This window comes from Oryx dammah, unplaced genomic scaffold (genome assembly GCF_014754425.2).
Source record: "Oryx dammah isolate SB20612 unplaced genomic scaffold, SCBI_Odam_1.1 HiC_scaffold_7, whole genome shotgun sequence".
Classification (NCBI taxonomy): Eukaryota; Metazoa; Chordata; class Mammalia; order Artiodactyla; family Bovidae; genus Oryx; species Oryx dammah.
Window position 1 is genome coordinate 24,978,166 of NW_024070191.1, and position 20,875 is coordinate 24,999,040.

The window sequence follows — 20,875 nt, forward strand, 5'->3', positions numbered from 1 at the left end:
AGCCCACCAGGCTCTGTCGTCCCTGGGATTTTCCAGGCAAGAACACTGGAGTGGGTTGCCATTTCCTTCTCCAATGCATGAAAGTGAAAATTGAAAGTGAAGTCACTCAGTCATGTCCGACTCAGTGACCCCATGGACTGCAGCCTACCAGGCTCCTCTGTCCATGGGATTTTCCAGACAAGAGTACAGGAGTGGGTTGCCATTGCCTTCTCCAAACACACAAGCAATATTTAGATTCATAGTGGATTTACGAAATATTGCTCAAACACGAGCAATATTTCATAAATCCACTACAAATCTATGCACTATCACAATAAAATGCAGGATTAGATCCTCAATCTATAAATACAGATAATCTGAATAAGCTAAAAAACAACTATGTTTCAAATGATTAAGAACATAAAAGAAGATATGGGAAAAGTGTAAGAACAGAATATTGTTCAAAAATTAAAATCAGCAAAGCAAAAGCTCAGAGAGAAGGCATCAAATTAAGAAAGTAATATTTCTAGGAACTTTATATATATACATATATATATATATACATACTTATATGTATATATATAGAAAGAGAGACTGAAATTATAAAATTCAGCAAATGCATTAAAGAGCAGAGTCAACACAGGAAAAGAGGACTAGTGCCAAGATCGATCTGAGGAAATTGCTCAACACGAATCTCAAAGAGACAGAAAGAGATGAAAATACTAGGCAAGGTTAAGAGACAGAGGATTCAATAAAGAAGGACTAACACACACCTTGAAAGAGTTCCAGGAAGGGATTCATTCAACCAAGAGAAAATGGAATGGATTTTATTTTTTGAAGACTCAGATGAATCTAGGAAGCTTGAATCAATCTTAAGTTGTCCAAGTTGGCCCAACTGGTACACTAATTCTTTCTCTCTGATCATTTCAACCCATATTCTTCCCCCCCTTCTCTGAAGGTCTCTGGTAATTTCAATCCATAGCTCGCAATGTTCCATCTTATTGTACACTGTCTTGCTGACAGCAATGATAGTGTCATACACGCTAGCCATATCTCCCTAACTGAACTGCAGGATTCCAAAAGAAGAGATCATGTCTTACATTTCCTTTGTATTTTCTGCAGTACATGGCATTACTTACTCTAGAATTTAATGAGAGAAGCAATAGAATGCAAGGTAAAAAAAAACCCATTTAAATCCTACAATATATAATACTTTCTTTTAGTAAAGGCATATTCATTATCTTTTTTTGAGACAAAACATGCAAGTCAAGAACACACATTTCCACCAAGCCTGGCTGAGCAGGAGCTCAGTTAAACTTTAGCTAAAAATTCCTTCAAGCATTCATTCTTTTAGTATGCATCTAGCAAGTTTGCATGCTGAGCATATTTTGTAAATCAAACTATAAATAGCTATAATAAATGTCATATGTAAATTGATCTATTTTCAAGGTTTCTGAGTACAACAGATGATTTGAATAATTTTTTGAATGGCTGACAAATACTTTTTTGCTTTTGCATTTGGAAAGCTCCCAAACAACTGAACAAATTTTCCTGAAACTTCTTCTACAGTTCTCTGTAAGATTATAAATGGACATGAGAAAATTCACTTCTTAAATAGGTAATTAATGAAGAAGGTCCACAGTAATAAGAATTAATGACTTGAGCTGGATAAGGGGTCCCTACATTCACAGATTTATTCCAATCACACAATGAAGAATGCATGATGGTAACATAAAAAAATAATCAGTGGAAAACGTGTTCAGTTCAGTTCAGTTCAGTCGCTCAGTCGTGTCCGACTCTTTGTGACCCCATGAATCACAGCACACCAGGCCTCCCTGTCCATCACCATCTCCCGGAGTTCACTCAGACTCACATCCATCGAGTTGGTGATGCCATCCAGCCATCTCATCCTCTGTCGTCCCCTCTTCCTCCTGCCCCCAATCCCTCCCAGCATCAGAGTCTTTTCCAATGAGTCAATTCTTCGCATGAGGTGGCCAAAGTACTGGAGTTTCAGCTTTAGCATCATTCCTTCCAAAGAACACCCAGGGCTGATCTCCTTTAGAATGAACTGGTTGGATCTCCTTGCAGTTCATAATGGTTCCTCACTGCTGATGTTTTTAGCATAAAAATTCATTGTTAGGACCCGAGTAGAGGGTATCTCAAAGCAATAATCTACATTTAGTTCATAATCTCTAAAGTGGCTTCATGAAAGTTTCGGTTGTTCAGTCGTGTCTGACTCTTTGCAACCCCATGGACTGTAGCCGCCAGTCTCCTCTGTCCATGGGATTCTCCAGGCAAGAATACTGGAGTGGGTTGCCATGCCCTTCTCCAGGGGATATTCCTGACCCAGGGATCAAACTCAGGTCTCCTGCACTATAGGCAGATTCTTTATCGTCTGAGCCACCAAGGAAGCAAGTCAAATCTGAAAAAGGTTTCTACACCATTAAATCAGCTGGACCCCTTCATTACATTGCTTTAGTCCCCACATGGTGTAATGATTAAGTACTGAACGGGGGTAATACACTGGCCAAGAAAGAAACTAGCCCGAAGAAATTAATAGATCAAAAGATACAAACCGGTGAACTCTCAGAGAGACTTCCTCTCAGATTCTGTCTCCCACAAAAACATTCACACACACAAATACACACACACTTAGAGCCAAAAGAAAGAGAATGTCAAAGTCCAAGACAGAAAATGACAAAGCAGTAGCTGTCTCAGCTGACTAGGACATCAGTTTAGGTTCCCTTTAACTCAGAGAAAAAGAAGAAGGAAAAAAAAAAAAGCTAGAAACATAAAATCAAGTCCCAGGTGTCCTTTGCTAATCTTCGTAGTCAACTCCCTTTACTGAAAGTACCCATTTTCATGAGGGGAACATTTAAACTGGGTAAAAAGTTTGATCTACCATGTTATATTGACTCTATGAATTGTCTTGAGAATCTAAAATAAAATCCCAAATTCTAGATGAAATTATACATGATATTAAATACACACAAAGTCAACTGTTCCGAGACCCTCAATTGTCCGTGCTCTCAGCTCTTGAACAAGCCAAACTCACCCAGCCAGCTCAAGGTAAACACATAGACCAAGCAGTGCAGGGGAGATCAGCTTGCTCCCTGCTCTGTGTTTATCTAGGACAGGCTGTGCTTACAGCCTCCCATTGAGTAAAGATTTTTAGCTGTGAAAATTTCCAGCTGCAGTCTGCCTACCTCCTGACTAACAACCAAGGGCTCCTTCACCAAACCTCTCCTTGGGGATCTCTGGGACTTAATTCCATCAAAGAGTTCAGCCTTCTCCAGCTGCTCACCATTTCATCCGTTAAATGCCCAGACCGCTAACCCAAAGGAGGAAGTCTAATTAGCAGAGAGAACAGAGGGAGGTTGGACCAGTCAGTCTGCGAGTTAGGGACCTCCGTGCATCATGAGAAGAAAAGCCTCAGTTCCCCCATGTGCCCTTCACAGGAAACTGACAATTAAGTGCTCTGGGTCCCCGGGAAAAAGAGACCTAACGTACACGATCTCTTTTGAAAGCATTCTCCTTTGCAAACCGAATCCCTGAAGTGTCACCCCAGAAGCCAGCAGAAATTGTCTCCTGGTTCTTTTGAGTCACAGGGACACTGAGAGCACTTTTGGAGCTACTGTGAAGGCATGCCATGGTTAGGGTGAGAGTTACTTGACATTCAGATTCAGGTTACCAGCAGGAGCAGAGTTTCTTACCCTAAGAAACCTGAAAGTACCCCCATAGATGCCAACTATTTATTAAGCTTAACACGTCTTGATGAAGCCATGACCCTCAAAGGCACTCGAGGGAAAATTCATCTTCTGCAATAGATCATTCTTGGATAAAGTCTGGTTTTTCTTATTCTTTTAAATATCAAATATTGGGAGCTCCCTAGTGGTCTAGTTGGAGAAGGCAATGGCACCCCACTCCAGTGTTCTTGCCTGGAAAATCCCATGGACGGAGGAGCCTGGTAGGCTGCAGTCTATGGGGTCGCTGAGAGTTGGGCACAACTGAGTGACTTTACTTTCACTTTTCACTTTCATGCATTGGAGAAGGAAATGGCAACCCACTCCAGTGTTCTTGCCTGGAGAATCCCAGGGACAGAAGAGCCTAGTGGGCTGCCATCTATGGGGTCACACAGAGTCGGACACGACTGAAGCGACTTAGCAGCAGCAGTGGTCTTAGTGGTTAAGATTCATGACTTTCACTGCTGTGGGCTGGGTTCAATCCCTGGGTCAGGGAACTGAGATCATGCAAGATATACTGCATGCACCCCCAAAAAAATAAATACTGCATTCATGGTATCCCAATTCAGATCAGACCCCAAATGGGATCTCCCTTATGACTCTCTGAATAACAGTTCAGCACTCTACTTTCACCATTTTGAGATGGGGTATGCTGGGGAGGGGGCTTCCCAGGTGGCAGTAAAGAACCCACCTGCCAATGCAGGAGACGTAAGAGACACAGGTTCGATCCCTAGGTGGGGAAGACCCCCTGGAGGAGGGCATGGCAACCCACTCCAGTATTCTTGCCCGGAGAATCTCATGGAGGGCTACAGTCCATGGGGTTGCAAAGAGTCGGACACGACTGAAGCAACTTAGCACACACACGAGGACTGGGGAGGAGAGTCTTTGCATCTAAAAAACATAGATTATTGTCACATTTGATGGATTAAAGTGTGCCTGCTAAATAAACAAAAATAAAAAATAAGTAAAACCTGAGAATTAGAAAGAATCTTAAAATCATTAGTCTGACCCTCTTATCAAGACCCAGAAAGGGTTCAGCATCCCATGGTTAGGGCAAGAGCCACTTGACATTCAGCTTCGGTTACCAGCAGAGCAGATATCCTTCCGTGCATTACTGATTACCCCTGTAGGACTAAAGGATCTCAAGGCATGTGTGATGTACCAACTGGGGGATGCAAAGTTACATGGTATTCCATTCTGGTCAATACTGCTACATACAATTTTGTATTCATATTATCTCTTTCAGTTCTCCTCCGTGGGTCACCATTATGCACAACCCCAGTGTAAAGTTACTGCCCTAAGTAGTGGGGAAAGTAATGTCTTTTGAGTCCACCTCTCCATAACAATTCCAAGTTTTTCTTTGAAGCCATCTAACTCAGTGACTTCCAAGATTCCAACCAAAAACTTTGAGCTGATCTAAACTTGCCATGTTTCAGTAAGAACACATGGTTCGGGTTGACCTCCTTGAGCTGCCTATGCTCGAAATGTTTCCTCCTACTTCCTGAACGCACCCCTTCTCCACACTGTCCAGTACAGCAGCACTAGCCACATGCACTATGTAAATTAAATTCTAATTACTCAGCAGCTTCCCTGGTGATCCAGTGGTCAGACTCCATGCTTCCAGTGAAAGGGGTGTGAATTGGATCCTGAGCTGGGGAACTAAGATCCCACATGCTGTGGGGTGCAGCCAAATGATTTTTTTTTTAATTCCTCAAAATTAGATAAAATGTAAAATTCAGTCACATGATCTGCATATCAAGTGTTCACTACCTGCAGGTGAACTGTGACCATGAGACTGGGCAGCACAGATACAGAACATATTCAGCTTCAAGGAAAACTATTGGCCAATGCTGCCCTGGAAGCTGTAGATTTCTTCCCAACTAGACTGCAATGTCCTTAGTCTTCTCAAACACTGTATCTCTGAAACCCATTTGCTTTTTTATTTTTAAGCCCCTGCCAAAATGTGTGCATGCTAAGTTGCTTTATTTTGCCATGCTGATAAGTGTGTAGAAATATCTTTTTGTGGCTTTAATTTGCATTTCCTAAGGCTGCTGATGCCAAACATATTCCTCGTGTTTATTTGCTGTGTGTATAGACTCTTCAGTGAGATGTCTGTTCATGTCTTTTGCCCATTTCTATTGGATTGTGTTTTTTCACTATTGACCTTTAACAGTCTTTACGTTTCTTCGACACTAGTCTTATGTGACATATCTGATTTGCAGATATTTTCTCTTAGCCTCCAGCTCTTTGTCCTCATCAGGAGGTCCTTCGCAAAGTCTTTAGTTCTTATGAAGTCAATTTATCCATTTTTCCTTTTATGGATCATGCTTTTGGAGCCAAATCTATGAAATCCTCACCCAGTCTTTTTTCTTTTAACTGAAACTTTTATAATTTAACATTTTACATTTAAGCCCATGATCCATTGTTAATTAGTATTTGTATAAAGTGTAAGGTTGAGTTCAGTTTTCTGCCTATGAATGTTCAACTGCTCCAATATAATTCACTGAAACAATTAACTTTCCTCTATCGAATTATTTTTGCACTTTTGTCAATAATCAGTTGGGGAGGAAAAGTTTTGAAGATCTTTGCACAATATGAATATGCTTAACATTACTGACTGTTCACTTAAAAATGGTTAAGATGATAAATTTTATGTTTTTTACCACAATTTAAACATTCAAAAAACAATTAAAAATTACTTGGGCATATTTGTATGGGTCTAACTCTGGATTCTACAGTAGATATTTAATATGTGTTAAAATCAGATAGAGTGATTCCTCCCACAGTATTTTTTGTAGTTTTGCTTCAGCTATCCTAGATCCTGTGTAGAAATTTTTATTATCATTTTATCCTTCACAAAAAAAATTATAAAAGAACGTATTTCATATAAGGAAAAAGAGACATTGATCTCTATTTAGTCATCAAAAATTTACTCATCAAATACGCTATTATTTCTTGGGCAATTTCTCTATGTTGGCACATTCTGACAAGACCTCACTCAATCTTCACAAAAACCTATGCAACATGTACTGTCTCCATTTCTATATACAAAGTAACTGAAGACCAGATAGGTTACGTAGTTTTCCCAAGGACACAAAGGTGAAAAGTGGTAGAATCAAAATCTGCAAATGAATCTGTTTGATCCCAAAGCCCATGGCTTTCCACTGTGCCATTTCCTATGCCTTTCACAGTGTCTACCATCTGCTTGATAATCTCTGTTTAATCTCAGGGATACAAAGGGGAGTAACACATGCCCCTGTTTATGAGAATCTCTTAGATTTTTTCCAGCAGTTTTCAGCCCTCAAGCTAACAGGCTAAGAGTTGGTTCAGTCAAGGTTCAATGGCCTTTTTCCATCTTCCTTTACTGAAACTGCTTTTCTCCCTTCAATCTTACCTTTTCTAACAATGACTAGCCACTTAATCCACCCAAATTTCTCAACCTGAAAGATCACAACCATTCTTCTCTACTAAGCCTACCATTAACTCCCAGGTACTTAGAGCCCTATATTATCCTATTCAGTAGGTAGGGGAGCCAGGAGATGGACTAGCTCCTCCAGATCAAAGATGGGATAAATGGCTTTAGTCTTCAATAGACATCACCTTTACTGTTTGACAAAGGCCAGCTGATAGCTGGAATACTGCTTGTCTGCACAGGGGCTACTTTGCAGACACTATAGCTCCTTATGAGTTTCCACTGTCAACACACAGGCAATTGGGTCACAACACAATAATGTAATTTTATTTAAAATGGTGTTTGCATTTTATTAGTATCTGCTCCAGTACATTGGCCACCTCATGCGAAGAGTTGACTTATTGGAAAAGACTCTGATGCTGGGAGGGATTGGGGGCAGAAGGAAGAGGGGACGACAGAGGATGAGATGGCTGGATGGCATCACCGACTAGATGGACGTGAGTTTGAGTTTGAGTTTGAATGAACTCTGGGAGATGGTGATGGACAGGGAGGCCTGGTGTGCTGCGATTCATGGGGTCGCAAAGTCGGACACAACTGAGCGACTGAACTGAACTGAACTGAGCTGAGTATCTGCTTTTAAGGTATCAGTCAGGAGAGGGAATGGCAATGTGGAATTGCCTATCTTTCCCATTGCAAACATATGACTTCATTAGCATTCTCATGTGAGCAGTGAAATTTCTCACTTTCCTAGAAGGTTAAGAAGGTCAAAACAGTTCCCATTGCCTATCATAAAAATAACTATTGGTCTCTACAATGGGATCTTGTGCATATAATGATAACTCACCAGAAACGGATCAGTAGAGGCAGGTCATATTAAAGCACTCTTTAGGGTCTATGTTCAAATATCACGAAATGCAACAGGCTTACAGAGATGATAAAGGACTGACCCCAAACTTAAGAATCACAACAGCAATTAACTATAAAATAAAACATGCCAAAACAAACGTTTATATAGAGCTCCACTGAAGCCAGAAGGAATAAAAATTTTTACTCAATCAAAAGAGGTCAGGAGGGCTTCCCCAGTGGCTCAGTGGTAAAGAACCCACCTGCCAATGCAAGAGACAGGGGCTCAATCCTTGATCCAGGGGAACCCACATGCTGCAGAGCAACTGAGCCCACGCACCACAACTACTGAGCCTGTGCTCTAGAGCCCGGGAGCCGCAACCACTGAAGCCCACACACCCTCGAAACTGTGCTTCGAAATACGAGAAGCCAGTGTGATGCGAAGCCCTAGCAGCGCAGCTAGAGAGCAGCCTGAGCAGCAGTGAGACACAGTATGGCCAAAAATTTTAATTTTTTAAAAATAAAGGTCAAGAAAAACTTTACAGAAAATTCGAGTTAGTTTTAAACAGTTTCCAATCACAGACACAGCTCAAGAAAAAGACTACCTTGGAAAAAAAAAAATTTAATGTATGTTCCTCAAATGAGAAGCTTTGACTTCAGAATTCTTCTCCAATATGAGTATCTGTCAAGTTCTTATCTGTAAAGTGGTGCTGACATCACCTCCCTTCAAACAGACATTGTGGAAAATGCCTGTGACACTCCTGATAAAATGGAAATAATTTCCAGAGCAGGTGTGCAAAATATGTGGCCATACTCTCTGTATGACACCCATTCCTGGAGGCTGCATAGAACACAGACTTGCACCAGGCAGCTCCCTTCCTCTGACCACCTCCACGTCATCGGGGGAACCTACCAACCCCTGAAAAAAGGCAGAAAATACTTCAAGTGGTGAAGACCCCCACAGATGCATCACAAAGACTGAGATGCGTAATATGCAACAAAATTCAAATCCCAGTTAATCAGCATGTTAGTAGAGGGGAGATTCCCAAGAGGGAATATGAGAGGTGTCAAAGGACTCTCTGCTGTCCAGACAATGTGGTCCCCTTTCACCAGTGACCAAACCAGTCATTTTTCACCCAAACACCTGAAGCAGTACTAGAGAGTTTAAGTGATTATCATATTAAGGTATACATATTTAAATGATGTGGCATCCACTAACACTTCAACTGTACTCCCAGCAAAATCCAGGCTGACTCAATTCTCATCAAATGTTCACGTGGGAGAAATCCTATTTGTTGAAGTTGGTCCCAGGGATGAGCTGCTCTTGGCCTGCCCAGTCAATGAGGCTGTCAGAGTGCCGCCTAGACAACACCAAAGGAGGCTAAAAGAAACAGTCCTATGAACTCCTTCTTACCTGTGTGGCAGGTATGTCATGGAGCATATTAATCAGCCATACAAAACTCACCTCTTCTGTGGAAACACCAGAGAAATTTTCCTTAGATCTTGATACAGTACAGGTTCTGCTTCTCCTGGAAAGAAGGTAAATTTTTATTTTATGGGCATAGTAACTATCATTGCTCATTTTATATATATATATCTTTTTTCTTTGGCAACTAGGAAACACATACAGTTATAATGCACACATACAACTGACATGCCTTTGTGGTTATTACATAAGCTCTGTGGCATTATGATTTTTTCCCTCATTTTTTCCTTCACCCTTATTTTATTGTTTTTTTTTTATGTTCTTATTTCTGTAGGATATAAAAAGTAAATTCCCAGACAGGTGAATACACATTATATGTTGTTGTTTAGTCACTCAGCTGTGTCTGACTCTTTGCAACCCCATGGAATGTAGCCCTCCACACTCCTCTGTCCAAGAGATGCTCTGGCAAGAATACTGGAGTGGATCACCATTTCCTTCTCCAGGGAATCTTCCTGACCTAGAGATCAAGCCCGTGTTTCCTGCATTGGCAGGTGGATTCTTTACCACTGAGCCACCTGGGAAACCCACAAGTTGATATCTGTCTATCAGTTATGCAGGTTAGTAAACGGCATCCCCATAGGCTGTGGGGCAGGAAAAGAAGTGTTCTGGGAGAGAATGTCTGTGATGGTACCAACGATTCTAATGCCAGGATCCACAGGCTGTGGTCACTCTCTGAATGTGTGTTTTACCAAATGTCTTAAAAACATTTCCTCATAATGGTCATAAAAAGGAGACAAGGAAGGAAGAATTGATGGATACAGTTTTAAGGCTGTTCCACTTCTTTAAATGTATCATTAAATTTGATCCTATGTTTATACCTCTTTAAACATTTCAGAAATAAATTCAGAATCATAACATGATGATTCTTTTAACCCATATTTTCGTGAAATACAGCAGATGGAGTTATAACTTAAGTCACTTGTCTTAGCATGGACTGGCCCGGAAATCAGAGTCTGGAAGAAAGACTCCTGTGAGCCCTTTGCTGAGATACAGGATCCCAAGGAAAAGGTGTGAATGACAGTGTCAGCAAAGCAGACTAGAAGCAGAAGCCATTATAAATAGTCTTTATCAAGTTGGTCTCCACTATTGACAACTGGCTTCTCGGTCCTACAGGACAGTCTGATATGCCACATAAAATATGTTTCAGAAGCAATTCCCTGATGGTCCAGTGGTTAAGAATCTTCCTTGTAATGCAGGGGACACAGGTTCTATTCCTGGATGGGGAACTGAGATTCCCACATTCCATGGAGCAACTAAGCATGCACGCAGCAACCACTGAGTGAGCCCACGTGCTATAGCTAGAAAGAGTATGTGCCTGCCACGAAAGGTTCTCATGACACAATGGAGATCCCCTGTGCCACCACTAAGACCCAACACAGCCAAATAAATAATAAATAAATAACATTTTGTAAATGTTTTAGAATTGTGAGCAGAGAGAAGAAATATTTTCTACCCGTTCCCAATGTCCATGATCAAAGTTCACCCCATCAGTATTAATGCCCCAACATTTCCAAGTTGTTAATGTGTGGACGCCCAGTGGGTTTCCATGGCACCCCCTGCTGCAACAACAACAGAGGATCCCCAGGGTGCGACTAGAGATGGGAGTAACGGGCCAGAGGCATCTGCAGGAAGCAGGTCAGGTCCCATGGAGAACTGACCCATGCCCACAGTGTTATATTCCTGGGAATTTATTCAAAACAAACAAATAACCTCTACATTCTTTTCTTCCCCCCAATCTGTCTATAATCTGTCTAAAGATTGAAAGGAAAAAAAAGAGCAGTCTGCACAAAGCATTGGTCAGATTAGAAACCAAGCTGACATTAGCACTAGAGAACAGGTGGACCAGAAGTATCCCATTGTGTGATGTGAGTATTAAATTAAATTAAGGAGTAACATCACTGCAGGTATGACAAGGGATCGGGTGCCCAAGCATCTTCTATCTGAAAGAGCCCATCATGAGGGACCCAGCCCACTACCAACTTAAACACCATGCACTCAATAATCTCTGTCTCACAAAAGAATGCCAAGTTAAAAGAAGCAGACAGCAGCTGTGTGAACAGAAAACTCAGGCTCAGACATCCGAAACGTATTCAGAAACTTTGGCAGCCTAAGATTACCAGAGCATAAGATTAGAAACTTTTGCTCTTGCCGTTAGAATTTGCAGCAAAGACATTTAACTCCAGCAGCAGAGGGTAGTTGCAAGAATAAGGCAGGAGCTTAAAAAAAAAAAAGAAGGCAGGAACTGTGAATAAGGCTCAGGGCCTTTTCACACCTTGAATAAGTGAGTGACAGTTAAATATTTCTCCTTAGAGGGAAATACAATTTCAAATGCATTATTAAAAGACATAATACAAAATTAAGGTAATGAAAATAAATAGTCTTAATGTAATGAGAAATTATCACAATATTTCTATAAAGGCTCTATTCCTTTTAATATAAATTTTCTATGAATCATTTATAACTATTCATTAAATTTTTATAGGGAAAACATAAGTGAGTGGGCTTTATGAGGTTCTAGCTCTGTCTTACATTAGGGAATCATCTTAGCAACATTTCTCAGAGTGGATTGTATGGATATTAAAAGGGCTTCTGTGAAAAGAGAGTTTCCTGGTAAGATGTGCTTGAGAAACTCTGGGTTAAACAAGGTAAACCAGTCTCCTTTCTGTAGACATTTCATCATCCTGAATCAAGATGGTGACATAGGTCATTTCTTGCTTTGGTCTCCATCGCCAGAAGACAAACTTACAGCTCTCCAGAGACAAGACTCCACTAGGAAAATCTCAGAGCCTGGTGGAGAGGCACAGAGACCAAGAAGGTTCTCACTAGAAGGGGAGGAGGAGTGCCTTCACTTGGAACGCATGGAACCTTCCCCAAGGCCAGCACAGAGCCCCCCTGAGAGGGCCCCCATGGGCCTATGGCTCCTCCAGAGGAAAAAGAGAGCCCAAGATGGACACCCAGCACCCTCACATTGCAGGATGTGTCCCAGAAGGCCCACTTGGGTCTCACCTCACGGGGCTCACTGGGGATTGTGCAGAGTTTGACCACAGATGGAAAAGGGTGTGAGGCTTACAGCAAGCAGCATCCAGATGGTAGTGGACTAAGATCTTCCTTGCAGCAGCCCCCAATAGACATGTTGGAACCTAACAAACACCATGATAGGCTTCAGGGACTAAGGTAGGACTCACGGGAAAAGCTGAGTCATTGCCCAGTGAGGTCATCCCCATGGATGCCAGGACTTGTCTAATCAGCATACTCCCGGTAACCTGGTTTGAATTCATCAGGAAGTAAAAGACATCCCCCTGCAGCTGATAGCCAATTAATAAATACCAGGAAACCCGTGCAGCCAATAAAGATTAGCCAATTAGTAAATACTAGGAAACTCCTGCAGCCAATCAGCCCTTGCCAACTCTCTGTTCTAAAACCTATAAATACTGCTGTAAATCTGGGCTCAGGGCTCCTTGCTCCACTCCACTGTGTTGAATGTGGCAGGAGCCCTAGCTCGAGCTAGAAATAAAACCCCTTCATGCTTTTGCATTGCTGTGGACATCTTATTCTCTCAGTTTTGGGGACTTGGACTCTGGGCATAACATTTGGGGGCTCGTCCGGGATCCCTTTAACTGGGAAGAATAACACTCTCCCGGTAGAAGGGGTTTCCTCACTAGGAGGAAAGATATCTGAACACCAGTGTTAAGTCTGGTTAAGTCCAGCGTAAGGCCGAGCCCCAGCATACACACTGGAAGGCAGCTGGCTCTTGTTAGGCCTAATCAGAGGTGAATTAGTCGTCCTAGCCAGTGTAAGACCGAGGCCCAGTGAGCACGCTAGAAGGCAACTGGCAGCCAGCATAAGACCAGGGCCCAGCATTCACACTGGAAGGCAGCTGGTTCTGTGAGGGACTGGGAAGGAATGTCTCTCCCGACTCCGAATCTGGTGGGCAGTGGACGCCCTTCGGTGAGATAACACTGGGAAGCAAGACAACAGTAACCCGGGATAGACCTAGTTCTGTGGTTTTGGCTGATATTTGTTTGTCTTCTGTCTGTCGCCTTTCTTTGTGTGCCAGCACCATTTTTGGTTTTTTTGTGTGTTCATTGTGAGCTCCATCATTATGGGTCAAAGCTCTTCCACCCCTTTGTCTGTAATGACTGACCATGAAGATCGGGAGAGTCAGAAGAAGCCAATACTCCAGGAATCCTCTTTATATCCTAGCCTGATTGACTTAGATACTGAAATCTCACCTCCCCCATATATGCAGCCACCCTTGCCCCCACAGGTATGGCAGGTGTCATCCGTAGAACAAAGGAGGGACCCAGAACCCTCAGCTCCACCATGGGAAGGGGGGCCGGCCCAAGGAACTCGCGGAAAGACTCAAAGGGGCAGAGACTTGTCTGAGGACGGAAGCCGGGAGGCTCCTTCATCCACCGTTCGGGCATTCCCTGTCCAGGTGGGGCCAGCAAATCCCGATGGGGAGTGAACATACCAGTACTGGCTGTTTTCTACAAGTGATTTATACAACTGGAAAACTCAAACCCCTTCTTTTTCCAAAAAACCCCAAGGTCTTATTGATCTCTTAGATTCTATCGTGTTTACTCACAATCCTACTTGGGATGATTGTCAGCAGCCATTGTAGGTGCTCTTCACCACGGAGGAATGGGAGCGAATTCTATCAGAAGCACGAAAACATGTTCCAGGAATGGATGGAAGACCCACCACGCAGCCCCACCTAATCGAGGAGGGGTTTCCTTTGATGTGACTGAACTGAGATTTTGAATGCACTGAAGGTAGGGAGCGTCTCTGAGTGTACAGCAAGACTCTGATGGCTGGCCTCCCGGCAGCTGCCAGGAAACCAACGAATTTGTCTAAGGTAAATTTGATAAGGCAGGAGCCAAATGAGAGCCCGGCAGCCTTTTTAGAGAGGTTAATGGAGGCTTTCAGGCAGTATACGCCCATGGACCCTCAAGTTGATGAGTCACGCGCAGCAGTCTTGCTAGCCTTTGTTAATCAGGCAGCTCCCAATATCAGGAGGAAGTTACAGAGGATAGAAAGGCTGGGAGAACAGTCAATACAGGATCTGGTGAGGGTAGCTGAGAAAGTGTTTAATAACAGAGAGACCCCTGAGGAGAGGGAGGAACGAATTAGACGGGAGGAAAAGGAATTTAGAGCTAAGGAAAACCGAAGAAATCAGAAAGAGCTGGCTCAAATTTTCTTTGTGGGGACGAGACTGGGACCTGATTCCTGGAAGACTCGAGACACCCAGCCGAAAGGAAGGGAGAAACCAGTCAGACCGACCCTAAAGAGAGACCAATTCGCCTATTGCAAAGAGCAAGGGCACTGGAAAAATGAGTGCCCCAAGAGAAACCTGAAAAAAATGACTGTAAGAAAAGAAGAGTCTCCCTCGGGTACCAACATTTTATATGCAGGAGAAGATGGTGATTAGGGGGGTCAGGGCCCGGCACCCCTCCCAGAGTCCTGGGTAACTATTAATGTGGAGGGGAAACCGGTTGGCTTCATGGTGGATACAGGAGCCCAATTCTCGGTCCTCAATCAAAAATTCGGGCCGATGTCCAAGAAGACTAGCTTGGTCCAGAGAGCCACCGGGACAAAAAGATATTACTGGACTACTAAACGAAAAGTGGACTTGGGAGCCCAACGGGTGTCCCACTCATTTCTGGTGATCCCGGAATGTCTGGCCCCTTTATTAGGAAGAGACCTATTGTCCAAAGTCAATGCGCAAATTCACTTTCTCTGGAGGGATATCAGTCACAGACGGGCTTGGACAACCAATTCATGTTCTATCCCTGGCACTGAGAGATGAATACAGACTGTATTCACCAAAACCCCCTGCAGCTGTGGACCTGGCTATGCTACAATGGATCCAAAAATACCCTCTGGCCTGGGCCGAGACGGCAGGAGTAGGACTGGCAGAACAAAGACCTCCCATCATTGTTGAATTAAAAGCAAATGCTACCCCTGTGAAGGTAAAGCAGTACCCCGTGAGTCAGGAGGCCCGGCAAGGAATCACGCCACACATACAGCGCCTCCTGAAGGTAGGGATTCTTAAAAAGTGCCGGTCCCCATGGAATACTCCCCTGCTGCCTGTGAAAAAGCCCGGGGAAATGAACTTTAGACCCATCCAAGATCTTCGTGAAGTCAACAAACGGGTGAGTGACATTCATCCCACTGTCCCTAACCCATACACCCTCCTGAGCGGCTTGCCACCAGACTACATCTGATATACAATCTTGGACTTAAAAGATGCCTTTTTCAGTTTGCCTCTGGCCCCCCAGAGCCAAGAGATCTTCACATTCGAATGGACTGACGAAGACAGTCAAACTGTAGGACAGCTGACCTGGACTCGCCTTCCACAGGGATTTAAAAACTCGCCAACGTTGTTCAACGAGGCTCTAGGCGAGGACCTCTGTGAGTACCAGACTAGCCACCCCGACGTTGTCCTATTGCAATATGTGGATGACCTCATGCTGGCCGCTACTACCAAGGAGGTATGCCTAGAGGCCACAGGCGACCTCCTTCAGACTTTGGGGACATTGGGGTACCGGGCGAGTGCAAAGAAGGCCCAAACTGCTAAACAGGAAGTCGTTTGCTTGGAGTACAAAATAAAACAGGGGCAAAGATGGTTGACTCAGGCTATGAAAGAGACTATTTTACAGATCCCCGAGCCAATGACTCCTCGGCAAGTGAGGGAGTTCTTAGGGACTGTTGGGTACTGCAGGCCATGGATCCTGGGGTTTGCTGAAAAGGCCTGGCCTCTATATGAAGGAAGTAGAGAAAATAAGAACTGGACTTGGACTGAGCCCATGAGGCGGGCGTTTCAGGAACTCTGGCGGGCATTGCTAGAAGCCCCGGCCCTAGCTCTCCCTGACCCGGCTAAGCCATTTCAACTGTTTGTGGATGAAAAGCAGGGAGTGGGAAAGGGAGTCCTGACACAGCGATGGGACCTTGGAGGCGGCCTGTGGCACACCTCTCTAAACGGCTGGACCCGGTGGCTGCTGGATGACCGCCCTGTCTCTGTATCATCGCAGCCACTGCTCTCCTTGTCCATGATGCTGACAAGTTGACTTATGGACAGCACCTCCTGGTCTACACTCCCCATGCCATAGAGGGGATCCTCAAACAGCCACCGGGTAAGTGGATTTCTAATGCTCGCTTAACCCATCACCAAGCCCTGCTGTTAGATGCTCCCTGGATACACTTTCAGACACCTTGTTTTCTAAATCCTGCTACTCTTGCCCATCCCGGAGGAGGATGGGCCTCTCCATGACTGTGTTGAAGTATTGGCTGAGGTAACCGCCATACGAAGAGACCTCAGCGACATACCATTAAAGGACAGTGAGCTGATATGGTTCACAGATAGGAGCAGTTATATAAAGGATGGGCAGAGAAAAGCGGGGGCAGCCATAGTAGATGACACTGGGAGGGTCGTCTGGGCTGAGGTTTTGCCCCCTGGAACATCTGCCCAAAAAGCAGAATTGATAGCTGTGATACAAGCACTAGAGAGGGCAAAAGGAAAAAAGATCACCATTTACACTGACAGCTGGTATGCATTCGGCACCGTGAATATTCAAGGCCCTATATATAAAGAATGGGGGTTCTTGACGGCAGAGGGAAAAGAGATTAAGAACCTACCTGAAATACGCAGACTCTTGGCAGCGGTCCACTTGCCCCAGGCGGTATCCATAGTATGTCCCAGGACACCAGAAAGGAGAAGATGCCAGGGCCCGAGGCAACCGTGCTGCCGATGCAGCAGCCCGCGAGGTGGCCGCTGGATACTGCCAAGCTCATGTGCTGGCTATAGGATTACCACCGCCGGGGATGGGGACTCTCCCCCCAAGCCCCATATACTCCCCCTCCGATTTAAGCTGGATGCAGGATAACAACAACCGCCCTGCGGGCAAGGACGGATGGTATCGGGACCAGGATGACAACCTGTTGCTTCCTGCCGACCTGGGCAGACATCTCTGTACCCATTTACATCCAACCACCCATTTGGGAGAGAAAAAGACTTTGACGCTTCTACAAGCAGCGCAGCTGCGGTTTCCCCGACAAAAGAAAACCGTACAGGACATAGTCCGCACCTGCAAGGCCTGTCAGATGATGAGACCGGGAAAAGGATAGCACACGGGTGTAAGATACCGGGGGCAAAGGCCAGGACAGCATTGAGAGATGATTTTACAGAGGTAAGGCCAGGCAAGTATGGCTATCGTTACCTGTTAGTTTTGGTTGATACATTTTCTGGGTGGGTAGAAGCTTAGCCCACCAAAAAGGAGACAGCAATAATAGTGGCTAAGAAGCTCCTAGAAGAGATAATACCTAGGTTTGGGCTGCCGGCATCTATTGGCTCTGATAATGGACCTGCATTTGTGAGCAAAATTGTTAAAGGACTGGTCTCAGCCCTGGGGACCAAATGGAAGCTACATTTCGAGTACAGTCCCCAGAGCTCAGGACAAGTAGAAAGAATGAATCGGACCCTAAAAGAAACTTTAACAAAGCTGGCAATAGAGACTGGCGGAGACTGGGTAACCCTCCTTCCCTTTGCACTTTTTCAGGCACTCAATACCCCCTATAAACTAGGTTTGACTCCCTTTGAAATTGTATATGGAAGTCCACCCCCCATTTGTTCAGTGTTTGAGGGAAAAACTAAACCATCTCTCTCACTACGCACGTTCCAACAAGAGATGCTGGCTTTAAGTAAAGTGCATAAACATATCTGGTCACTGATACGAGAAGTTCATGAGGGCCAGAGTAAAGGAACAATCCCGTCCCATGATACGGGCCTGGGAGATTGGGTCTGGGTTAAGAGACACCAGTCAAAAACCTTAGAGCCAAGATGGAAGGGCCCCTATGTTGTTCTCCTTACCACCCCCACTGCCCTAAAGGTGGACGGAATTGGACCCTGGGTGCACTGCAACCACGTGCGTCGTGCCACCCCAGAGGAACAAGAAAAGGCCCAAAAGGAATAGAAGGCAATGCCGCATCCCACCAACCCCTTAAAAATGAAGCTCGTCCACCAGCTGGCCCCAGACGAATCCCCCTGACTCTCCTGTTGGTGGCCCTCCTTCTCCACTCCGGAACTGCTGGTGCTAACCCACATCAACCTGCTAAGATCACCTGGATGCTTCGTAATGGACTAACCCATGAGGTACTCAATTCGACTACTGGAATCCCCCCAATACTTGGTGGCCAGATTTATTCTTCGACCTTGGACCTGTGTAAAAAGAACATATCAGTACAGTTCAAGTGATGATGCTGAGACAACAATATCAGGCAATGTCTCAGAATGAAGAGGAGGATTTCTCTCCATGATCAAAGGACAGGGGGGAGTGTTGGGACCTAACAAATGCCATGATAGGCTTCAGGGACTAAGGTAGGACTCACGGGAAAAGCTGAGTCATTGCCCAGTGAGGTCATCCCCGCAGATGCCAGGACTTGTCTAATCAGCTTCTCCCCATAACCTGGTTTGAGTTTATTAGGATGTAAAAGACATCCCCCTGCAGCCAATAGCCAATTAGTAAATACCAGGAAACCCCTGCAGCCAATAAAGATTAGCCAATTAGTAAATACTAAGAAACTCCTGCAGCCAATCAGCCCTTGCCAACTCTCTGTTCTAAAACCTATAAATACTGCTGTAAATCTGGGCTCAGGGCTCCTTGCTCCACTCCACTGCGTTGGATGTGGCAGGAGCCCTAGCTCGAGCTAGAAATAAAACCCCTTCATGCTTCTGAATTGCTGTGGACATCTTATTTTCTCAGTTTTGGGGACTCGGACTCTGGGCATAACAGACATACCTGCCAGAGGTCTGCCTCTCTGCGGAGCTGAGCCAATAGCCCCACCTGGCCAGGAAGCTTGGTCGTCAGCTCTGCCCAGTTTGGATATCAAGATAACTGGCAGTACCAGTGTGGACCCCATTCTATGGCCCTGCTTGGGCAGGGAAGCAAATTCATAGCTCTGCCCAACTGCTAAGCACAGCCCTGATCTCACCCCTCCAGGAAGCCTGGCTACTGATGCCTGGAAGGCGTGGAGCACAGCTTACAATCCATCCAGGCAGAGAATCATGCCAGCAGCCCGGCACAACTGGTGAACACTGGCTAAGGCCCCACACAACCAGGGAGACTGAGCAGCCTCAGAGCCTACAGCCCATGCCAGCAGCGCTGAGCCTACAGCCCTGCCCTCCTGTCAAACAACAGCCTTGTGGTCTGGTCCAGGCAGGGAGCCCAGCCAGTGACCCTGTGCAATGATCTGGCAGTCTGCAGACCCACCCGACCAGGGAGCTCTGAACAGAGGCCACACCCACCCCTGAAGCACACTCTCCAGCCCCGTCCACCTGAGGGACAGCTACCCGAGTGCAAAGCCCAGTAGGGGCCCTGCCCAACTTCTGTGTACAGCCTGTGACCCCACATGAAGCCAGACCCCCTAGACCCCACCGGTCCAGGAGCAGTGGTGGAGCACAGCCCAGGGCCCTGCCCTTTGGCGGAGTCCAGCCAGCAGCACCACCCTGATACTGAATAGAGCCTCCCACCCTGCCTGATCAGAAGTGACTGCAGAGCCCAGCTAGTGGCCCCACCTGAATGCAAAACTGATAGCAGCCCCACCCAACTAGGGAGCCCACCCCAGGGTCTCCGCTTGAACAAGAAGTTCAGCCAAAGTGCTACCAACCATGGAGCCCAGCCAGCAGCACACTCACTAAAATGCAGAGCTCAGGCAGTGACCTGGCCCAACTAAAGATCCTGACAGCAAGCCCACCTGCCAACAGGTGCTATCAACCAACCTCTCCAGTACCCACAGGCTGAGCTGAATGAGATAAATGAAAATGGAAATGCAACATACTAAAACTTATGAGATGTGGCAAAAGCAATTCTAAGAGAAAAGTTAATAGCTATAAATGCATAGAGTAAGAAAGATCCACATAAACAGCCTAACATGCATCTCAAGGAACCAGAAAAAGAATAGACTAAGCCCAAAGGTAGCATAAGAAATTACATAATAAAGATCAGAACCGAAATAAATAAGAAAAATAAAACTAAGAGTTCATTCTTTGAAGAATAAACAAATTGACAAACTTTTAGCAGAACTAAGCAAGAAAAAATGAAATACAAATGTAAGAGGAGGAACTGCAACAGATATTGAAGAAATACAAAGAATCAGGAGAGACCACTATGAGCAATTACACACCAATAAATTGGACAATCTAGAGGAAATGGGTACATTCTATTTATTATTCCTGTACTGTACAGGAATTCATGTAAAAACAGTCTACCAAGACTGAATCATGAAGAAACAAATTCTAAACAAACCCATAACAAAGTATGGAAAAAGAATCAACAGTCAAAGCCTCTCAACAAAGAAAAGCCTCTCTATTATAGGTACCGGGGGTACAGCAGTGAACAATTTTGTGAAGTTCAA

At 44.8% G+C, this 20,875-nt stretch overlaps 1 long non-coding RNA gene across 1 annotated transcript in view; it reads right to left on the reverse strand.

Annotated features, from left to right (window-relative positions):
- LOC120865612 overlaps positions 1–19,625 on the reverse strand; it is a 61,305-nt gene extending 41,680 nt beyond the window's left edge. Inside the window, exons 1-2 of the long non-coding RNA XR_005721457.1 lie at positions 19,261–19,625; positions 9,443–9,506 (exon numbers count right to left, since the gene is read on the reverse strand). This is a non-coding gene — a long non-coding RNA (uncharacterized LOC120865612). The remainder of the gene's footprint in view (positions 1–9,442; positions 9,507–19,260) is intronic.
- Between the last annotated feature and the right edge of the window lie 1,250 nt (positions 19,626–20,875).